A 9,759-nucleotide genomic window follows, 5' to 3' on the forward strand; every position below is an offset into this window, starting at 1 on the left:
ATATATATATATATATATATATATATATATATATATATATATATATATATATATATATATATATATATATATATATATATATATATATATATATATATATATATATATATATATATATATATATATATATATATATATATATATATATATATATATATATATATATATATATATATATATATGCGCGTGCGGCAATAACTTTATTCCAAACATCCAAAGTTGAACTTCGTGCTTTATAAATGACAGCCATACACTTCTTTTAATGATGGGGATCCAGGAGAAAACCAATAATGAATTATGGTCTTTTTTTTGCAGCAGTTAAACCTGCAAATATATTTTTCTTAGAAGCCAAATTAGTACCAATAATAAGTGATGAATCATCATTAATTATATATGGCATTTTTTATTATTATTATTTCTAATATTTTTGCCACCAATATCAAAAATACTGTCTAAAAATGTGTATAACCTCTTGAACTGTTGAATCCAGGGGAAAGCCGCAGGTGTGGAGCGTGTAACAGACAGACAGACAGCATGTTCTCTGAGTCGTGCCGTGTCAGCATGTTTCACAGCTGAACGTGTTTATGTTATGCATGTCTGGCAGATGTATATATAAACCCACACAAAATGTCTTTCTGTCTCCAGCTCATGATATTGCATTCAGTCTAGGCAGCTTTTTTCCCTGGTTTTTCAAGCTGACAGTAGCTGAGGAATTTCTCCAGTCAGTGTGGAAGAGACTGTGCCAATGCAGGAGTGCCAGAGAGACTGGCACACACACACACACACACACACACACACACACACACGCACGCACGCACGCACGCACACACGCACGCACGCACGCACGCACGCACGCACGCACACACACACACACACACACACACACACACACACACATACAGCTCTTCTCCTTTATTTTTATTAATTTATTGCATGCAGACCTCCATAGGCCATCTTCTCATTCTCACATTTCACGAGTCAGTGACATACAATCAAGCCCGAAATTATTCATACCCCTGGCAAATTCTGACTTAAAGTTACTTTTATTCAACCAGCAAGTTTTTTTTTTTTGACCGGAAATGACACAGGTTTCTCCTAAAAGATAATAAGACGATGTACAAGAGCCATCATTGTGAAAAAAAAATATTTCTCAGCTTTTATTTACATTTGAACAAAAAGTGGCATGTTCAAAATTATTCATACCCTTTGTAAACTGTCACAGTCTATGGGAAAATCCAAAGTTCTATACCATTCCAAATAGTCCACTTCTCCAGATAAGGCACACAAAAGCCCACTTGGCCTTTGCAAATGCTCATCTGGACAAAGAAGAAGACTTCTGGTCTTCAGTTTTATGGTCAGATGAAACGAAAATTGAATAGTTTGGCCACAATGAATCTGTGGAGGGAACTAAAGATCAGGGTGATGGCAATGAGACACTCCAACCTGAAAGAGTTGGAGCTCATCGCTAAAGATGAATGGGCAAAAATACCAGTGGAGACATGCAAATAGCTGCTCAGCAATTATAGGAAGCAATGGATTGCTGTAATAGCCAATAAAGGCTTTTTTATTGATTATTGAGAAGGGTATGAATAATTTTGTACCTGCCACTTTTTGTTCAAATGTAAATAAAAGATGAGTACTATGTTTTTCCACAATGATGCTTATTATCTTTTGGGAGAAGCCTGTATCATTTCCAGTCAAAAAAAAACTTGCTGGTTGAATAAAAGTAACTTTTAGTCAGAATTCGCCAGGGAGATGAATAATTTCAGGCTTGACTGTGTATATTTGAAAAGTACTTTATGTATTCATACAGTACATTTTTGGGAAAAAATATTGATTAAAAATGCTGATATAATACTGTTTTTTTGTCAAATGACAACAAAATACCTTTTTGTCTATAGCCTACATGCAGTTTCAACAGAGGTCAAAAGTTTACATACACCTCACAGAATCTGCAACATGTTAATTATTTTACCAAAACAAGAGGGATCATACAAAATGCATGCTATTTTTATTTAGAACTGACCTTTCTTCACATAAAAAAGTTTACATATAGTCCACAAGAGAAAATAATACATTACATTTATAAAAATGACCCTGTTTAAAAGTTGACTCTAGATTCTTAATACTGAGTTGATACCTGAATGATCCACAGCTGTGTTTTTTTGTTTAGTGATAGTTGTTCATGAGTCCCTTGTTTGTCCTGAACAGTTAAACTGCCTGCTGTTCTTCAGAAAAATCCTTCAGGTCCCACAAATCCTTTGGTTTTCCAGCATTTTTGTATATTTGAACCCTTTCAAAATTCATAATGGCACTAAAAATCTTGATTTTTTTTTTCTTCTCCAAAAATTCACCCACACTTTTTTGGATTAAAAAAAAAGAGTTTATTTGCTAAACTGTTGAAAAGAACCATCGAGCAAAAAGTGCATTGAAGAAAAATAAAAGCTTATTGAGTATGTTTTACAAGAAAATACAATTTAAAAAAAAATCTAAACATTAAAACTAAATATTTCACAAATTATTGTAATCTAATGAAAAACAGCATTACTGACAATGAATGAATTAATAATAAATACCAGTAAATAAATATTTTGCTTATATAAAAATGGCTATTCCTTTGGGACCATTAAGATGTTTTACATTGTGACATTATTTTTAATATATTAAAATATAATTTATAATACAGTATTGACAATAATGAGAAATACAAAAAAGAAAAAAAAAGAAAATCAAATTAATATTTTTGAAATTATTATTATAACTATAGATTATTATTAAGAAATAAATTATATTTTGTTTATAGAAAATTAAACCTATTTAAAATTTATAGACAATTAAGTCACTATTTTGCAAATTTTGCAAAAATAATTCTATTATTCTTATAATAAAAAATTGATCTGGTGAAATGAGAAAATGAGACTGAGAAAAAATATTTAAAGAAAATAATTACTTTGTTAAAACCATTACTAAAATAAAAATGAATAAATAAATAAATAATGACTGTATGATTGTGAGATCCATATGCAACTATTACAGAAGGTTCAAACACTCACTGATGCTCCAGAAGGAAAGACAATGCATTAAGAGCCGGAAGGTGAAAACTTTTGAAACAGAATGAGGATGTGTACATTTTTCTTATTTTGCTTATAGTATTTTTTTATTTTTATTTAGTACTGCCTTTTAGAAGCTACAGAAGATAGTTACATGCTTCCCAGAAGACAAAATAAGTTCAATTTACCCTGATCTTAGAATTCCAAAAGTTTTCACCCCCGGCTCTTAATGCATGGTTTTCCGTCTAACGCATCAGCGAGCGTTTGAACCTTCTGTAATAGTTGCATTTGAGTCTCTCAGTTGTCCTCAGTGTGAAAAGATGGATCTCAAAATCATACAGTCATTGTTGGAAAGGGTTCAAACACACAAAAATGCTGAAAAACCAAAGAATTTGTGGGACCTGAAGGATTTTTGTGAAGAACGGCAGACAGTTTAACTGTTCAGGACAAACAAGGGACTCATGAACAACTATCAGTATGTCATTTTTATAATATTTAATATATGTCTAGACAAACCAGCATAGGTTTATTGATTCTGCATTAGGGCTGACTGTGGGAATGTCTTCATTAGGCGATGTGTGTTTGTGGATCCTCTGAACGCAGCTGTTCAAACAGCCTCCTCTGCACCAGCATGACATGTTTGAGAGGAACAAACTGCTCCCAAAACAACAGCTTTTCCTCCGTCAAGTGAACATGCGTGCTCCATACGCTCTTAAACATACTTTCAATTAGCACCTAACAGGGGTTTACAACTTTGCAGAGTTTCACAAAAACCCACTACACTGGCTTAATTCAGAACTGCATACTAGCATACCATTTTAACATATATTCCTATGGCAGAAATGATAGTATGTAGTTCCAAATTCAGCTTTTGATTAATCAACTGTGTAATTCTGTATTTTATCAAGAATTTGATTAATCTTCAAAGTTCATATCATTTTGCAGCAAAATCTAAATAAAAACATACAAAATTATATTCTGCTTAAAGAAAATATTATATATTTTGTATATTTTATATGTAAATTAAATATTTAATATAATATGTTTTAAAATATTTACTATTTAAACTAGAGTATTACAGTAATGAGAATCACAGTTGACAATAATGATTACAAAAGAATAATCTTCAAGGAATGATATAAGCAAGACCTGAAAGTACTGATCAATCAATCAATCAATAAAATTGTGCTTATATACATATTGCTTATAGAATAATATCTATATAGGACCATTGTGATGTTTTGCAATGTGACATTATGTTTTGTAATATATTTAAAAATGTAAATTGTAAAATATTTATAACTATTTTATAAAGGAATCTAATGAGAAGCAATATCGAAAATAATGAAAGCTCCAACAAATCATTTAATTATTAATTGTTAGGAAATAAATTATGTTTTCTTTTTGAATTTATAGAAAATTAAGCCTAATTAGACTGAGAAAAAATATTAAAGTATTTATATTAATATAATCTAATGGAAAACAACATTACTGACAATGAATAAACGAATGAATTAACAAAAAAAATTTGCTTATAGAAAATGGCTATACCTTTGGGATTAAGATGTTTTACACTGTGACATTATTTTTAATATATAAAAAATATTTTATTATTTATTTTTATTATAAATTCTTTTAATTATTATTAAGAAATAAATTATATTTTGCTTATAGAAAAAAGATAATTAATATTTAGAATTTATAGACAATTAAGCCACTATTTTATAAATTATTATCATTTGGGGTAGGGAAATTAATTTAAAAAAATTAAGTTTAATGAAAATATTATGAAAATATATAATGGCACTAAAAAGCTTAATTTTTTTTCTCCAAATTGGTTTTGGATTAGTTTTTATGAGATTCACTCACACTTTTTTTGGAAAAAAAGAAAAAAAAAGAGTTTATTTGCTAAAAGTGTTCGAAAGAACCATTGAGCAACTTTTTTAAAGTGCACTGAAGAAAAATAAAAGATTATTGAGTATGTTTTACAAGAAAATACTATTTCAGTCCAATGAAAAACAACATTACTGACAATGAATGAATGAATAAATAAATAAATATTTTACTTATAGAAAAATGGCTATACCTTTGGGACCATAAGGATGTTATTATATTATTTTTAATACAGTATTAAAAAAAATAGAAATACAATAAAGAAAAAAAGAAAATCAAATTAATCTTTTAATTATTATTAAGAAATAAATTATATTTTGCTTATAGAAAATTAAGCCTATTTTAAATTTATAGACAATTAAGTCACTATTTTGCATTCACAGAAAAATAATTCTATTAGTCTTATAAAAAAAATTTATCTGGTGAAATGAGAAAATGAGAAAATATTTGAAGAAAATTGCAAAATGTAAAAAAAAAAATATTTTAATTAAATAAAAAAACATTACTGAAATACAAATAAAAAAATAAAAAATACTCAGCAAAATCTGATAAATTATGATAATTTGGGGTAGGGAAATACATTTAAAATAATTAATTTTCATGAAAATATTGCGAAATTCATAATGGCACTAAAAAGCTTGATTTTTCTCCAAAATAGTTGTTGGGTTAGTTTTTATGACATGAGAAATACAAAAAAAAAAAAAAAAAAAAAAAAATCAAATTAATCTTTTAATTATTATTAAGAAATAAATTATATTTTGCTTATAGAAAATTAAGCCTATTTTAAATTTATAGACAATTAAGTGAGAAAATAAAAATAAAATATTTAAAGAAAATTGCAAAATGGTAAAAAAAAATTGTTCACAAACTATTCTAATTTAATAAAATAAATATTTCGCAAAATTTGATAAATCATGATCATTTGGGGTAGGGAAATTAATTTTCATGAAAAAATTGCGAGAAATCACAATGGCACTATTTCCCCAAAATAGTTTTTGGATTTGTTTTTATGACATTCACCCATACCTTTTTGGATAAAAAAAGAGGTTTATTTGCTAAAGGTATTGGAAAGAACCTTTTTAAAAGTGCACTGAAGAAATAAAAAATAAAAAAAAGATTATTGAGTATGTTTTACAAGAAAATACTATTTCAGTCTTTCTACTTACAAATTTAATATTTAATGCAATGTTATTTTTTTTTGCCATTTCTTAGTAATTATTTGTGAAATTTACTTGCAATTTAAGTGAAAAATATTTCTACCCCAAATTTGTAACTTATTGCATTTCTCAGTAATTGCCTATAAAAAATAGCTCAGTATAAATGAGTGTCTTGAACAGCTCTCTGTTCAACAACAAACACTCGTCTATTGACCCGAGCGAGACAGTAAATAGCATGTTGAGCATGTTCCCATTTTATGTCCTATAAACGGCACAGAAACACAGAGAACGAGTCCATCCGCCATTCCTGAGTCAATATTAGAGCGAGAGCAGCAGAGGAAATGGGCTTTTTCCAGACACATTCAAAAACACAGAGAATCTGTTCTGGCAGAACTTCAGCTGCACACAAACGCCAGAATAAACGCTTTCATTCTCATTACATTTAACCCACCGCCTCACAGTTGTCTTTCAATCTTGGGCCTTTAGGTCTGTAACATCCTCTTTAAGATTTAGATTTTAAAATGCTAAACACTAATTCAATGAAAATAATAAGAGATGCAGATTTCAGACAGTCATTTCATTAATTATATCTGGGAGAAACATATCAGAAATGTTTCTTTAGAGGCAAATCAGCAAATTAGAATGATTTCCGAAGGATCATGCACTGAAGACTAGAGTAAAGATGCTGAAAATTCCACTTTAAATCACAGAAACAAATTACATTTTAACAGCTGTTCACCTAGACAAAAGCTATTTTAAATTGTAATAATATTTTACAATTTTACCCTATTTTTGACCAAATAAATACAGCCTTGGTAAGCAGAAGAGACTTTTTTTCCAAATGTTAAACTGCTACTTAAATGTTTGACGTCAAAGAAGGCTGCGAAATAGAAATTATAACATGTCCATGTTTCACTTCCTGTGTCCTGTTTACAATGACTAATACAAATCTAAAATCTAAATCTGTGAGAGGGTCAGGGTTGGACAAAAAAGAGATTCATTCATTCATTCAGCGCCAGTAGAAACATGGCTGGAGCGTTTAATAACATCTCAGCCTTCACAGCTCTGTGTCAGTAAACAGACCGAGACCCTCCTGCAAACCGTCTGCAGACTGATGAAATAACACTGTCTTCAACAGCAGACTATAGAGAGACTATATACATGACAATTTAAAGGAATAGTTCACCCAGAAATTAAAATGTTCTGAATGTCCACAAATCTACTCATCCTTAGGCCATCCAAGATGTAGATGAGTTTGTTTCTTCATCAGATTTGGAGAAATGCAGGATTCCATCAGTTGCTCAACAATAGATCCTCTGCAGTGAATGGGTGCCGTCAGAATGAGAGTCCAAACAGCTGATAAAAACATCACAATAATCCGCAAGTAATCCACACCACTCCAGTCCATCAGCTAACATCTTCAGAAGACAAAAGTTGTGTGTTTGTAAGAAACAAATACGAAACTAAAATACAAGTCCATAATCCATAATGCTTACTCCGGTGAAATGTCCATCTCCTGTTGTCTCTCACATCAAAACTCACAACAAAATATTTTGGCTTGTAAATGGTGTTTGATTTGTGCAGATTTCTCCTCTGATTCCATTTTTTCACTGGAGAAAGTGTCATTATTGATTAGGGACTTGTAGTTTAGCTGTAAGCAATTGTTTGAAGTTAAAATGTCTTAAATATATATTTATTTCTTACAAACATGCAGCTTTTGTCTTCTCAAGATGTTAACTGATGGACTGGAGTGGTGTGGATTACTTGGGGATTATTGTGATGTTTTTATCAGCTGTTTGGACTCTCATTCTGACGGCACCCATTCACTGCAGAGGATCCATTTGTGAGCAAGTGATCCTCTGTAGTGATTTAAATCAGTGTTATTTATAAAAAATTAGGGTTTTAATGTCAAAGCTGAAGCTTTTTAAGAACTAATTCTACAGAAAACCATGTTCAAAAGAATGATTTTCTTTAAGTTAAAGTAGAAAATTGATGAAATCACACCATCTTCAACAGCAAACTATAAAGAGACTATATACATGACAATTTAAAGGAATAGTTCACCCAGAAATTAAAATGTTCTGAAAGTCTACAAATTTACTCATCCTTAGGCCATCCAAGATGTAGATGAGTTTGTTTCTTCATCAGATTTGGAGAAATGTAGGATTCCATCACTTGCTCAACAATGGATCCTCTGGAGTGAATGGGTGCCGTCAGAATGAGAGTCCAAACAGCTGATAAAAACATCAAAATAATCCACAAGTAAACCACACCACTCCAGTCCATCAGTTAACATCCTGAGAAGACAGAAGCTGCATGGTTGTAAGAAAAAATAAAAATAATAATTAAGATGTTTTTTTTACTAAAATACAAGTCCATAATCCATAATAACGCTTCCATTAAGTGAATAAAGTCCATGTCCTGTTGTCTCTCACATCAAAACCCACACACATATTTGTTTAGAGCTATTTTGGCTTGTAAATGGTGTTTGATTTGTGCAGATTTCTCCTCTGATTCCACTTTTTCACTGGAGGAAGTGTCATTATTGATTATGGACTTGCATTTTAACTGTTAAAATGCAAGTTAAAATGTCTTAATGATGGATTTGTTGCTTACAAACACAGCTTTTGTCTTCTCAAGATGTTAACTGATGGACTGGAGTGGTGTGGATTACTTGAGGATTATTGTGATGTTTTTATCAGCTGTTTGGACTCTCATTCTGACGGCACCCATTCACTCCAGAGGATCCATTGATGAGCAAGTGATGTGATGCTGCGTTTCTCCAAATCTGATGAAGAAACAAACTCATCTACATCTTGGATGGCCTAAGGATGAGTAGACAAAATATTACAATTCTTACCAATCCCAAACCTTTGAGCAGTAGTGCAAATAAAAAGCTACAACTACTAACAATTACAAAAATTAAAACAGGCAGTATAACAATAAAAGCCAGTTCAAAATATTAATAAAAACTATAAATGATGTTAAACCAACACTGCATGCCAATGCATTCTGGGATTTCCTTCATGCACAGACTGTTTGTCTGCAGAGGAAGTTAAATATTAGTTGTACAGCCTGTAAATACTTAAAAAAGGGACATTTAATCCTTTTTACATCTGCAGCTCAACAACATTCAGTTCCATCTCAGAGTTTCTAAAGCTTGAAAAATAAAAAACAGAAACGACAAAGTTTTTTCTTATTAGGAAATATAAAATCTAAACTACATTTATTCCAAAGTCATAATACACTCTGCAAAAAGGTGCCAGGAAGAACCAAAAAGGCACTTAAGACTGGAATAACAGCTGATGAAAATGCAGCTTTGCATCACATGAATAAATTATATTTTAAAGGTATATTCAAATAAAAATCATTCTTTTATATTGCAACAACTTTTTGCAATATTACAGTTTTTTTTCTGTATTGTTGATGAAATAAATGCAGCCTTTATGAGCGCAAATAAAAAGCTACAACTAATAACAGTTACAAAAGTTACAAAAACCGGACAGTATAACAATAAAAGCCAATGCAAAATATTAATAAAAACTATAAATTATGTTAAAATAACACTGCATGCCAATACATTCTGGGATTTCCTTCATGCACAGACTGTTTGTGTCTAGAGGAAGTTAAATATTAGTTGTACAGCCTGTAAATACTTA

Source organism: Garra rufa, chromosome 10 (assembly GCF_049309525.1).
Source record: "Garra rufa chromosome 10, GarRuf1.0, whole genome shotgun sequence".
Classification (NCBI taxonomy): Eukaryota; Metazoa; Chordata; class Actinopteri; order Cypriniformes; family Cyprinidae; genus Garra; species Garra rufa.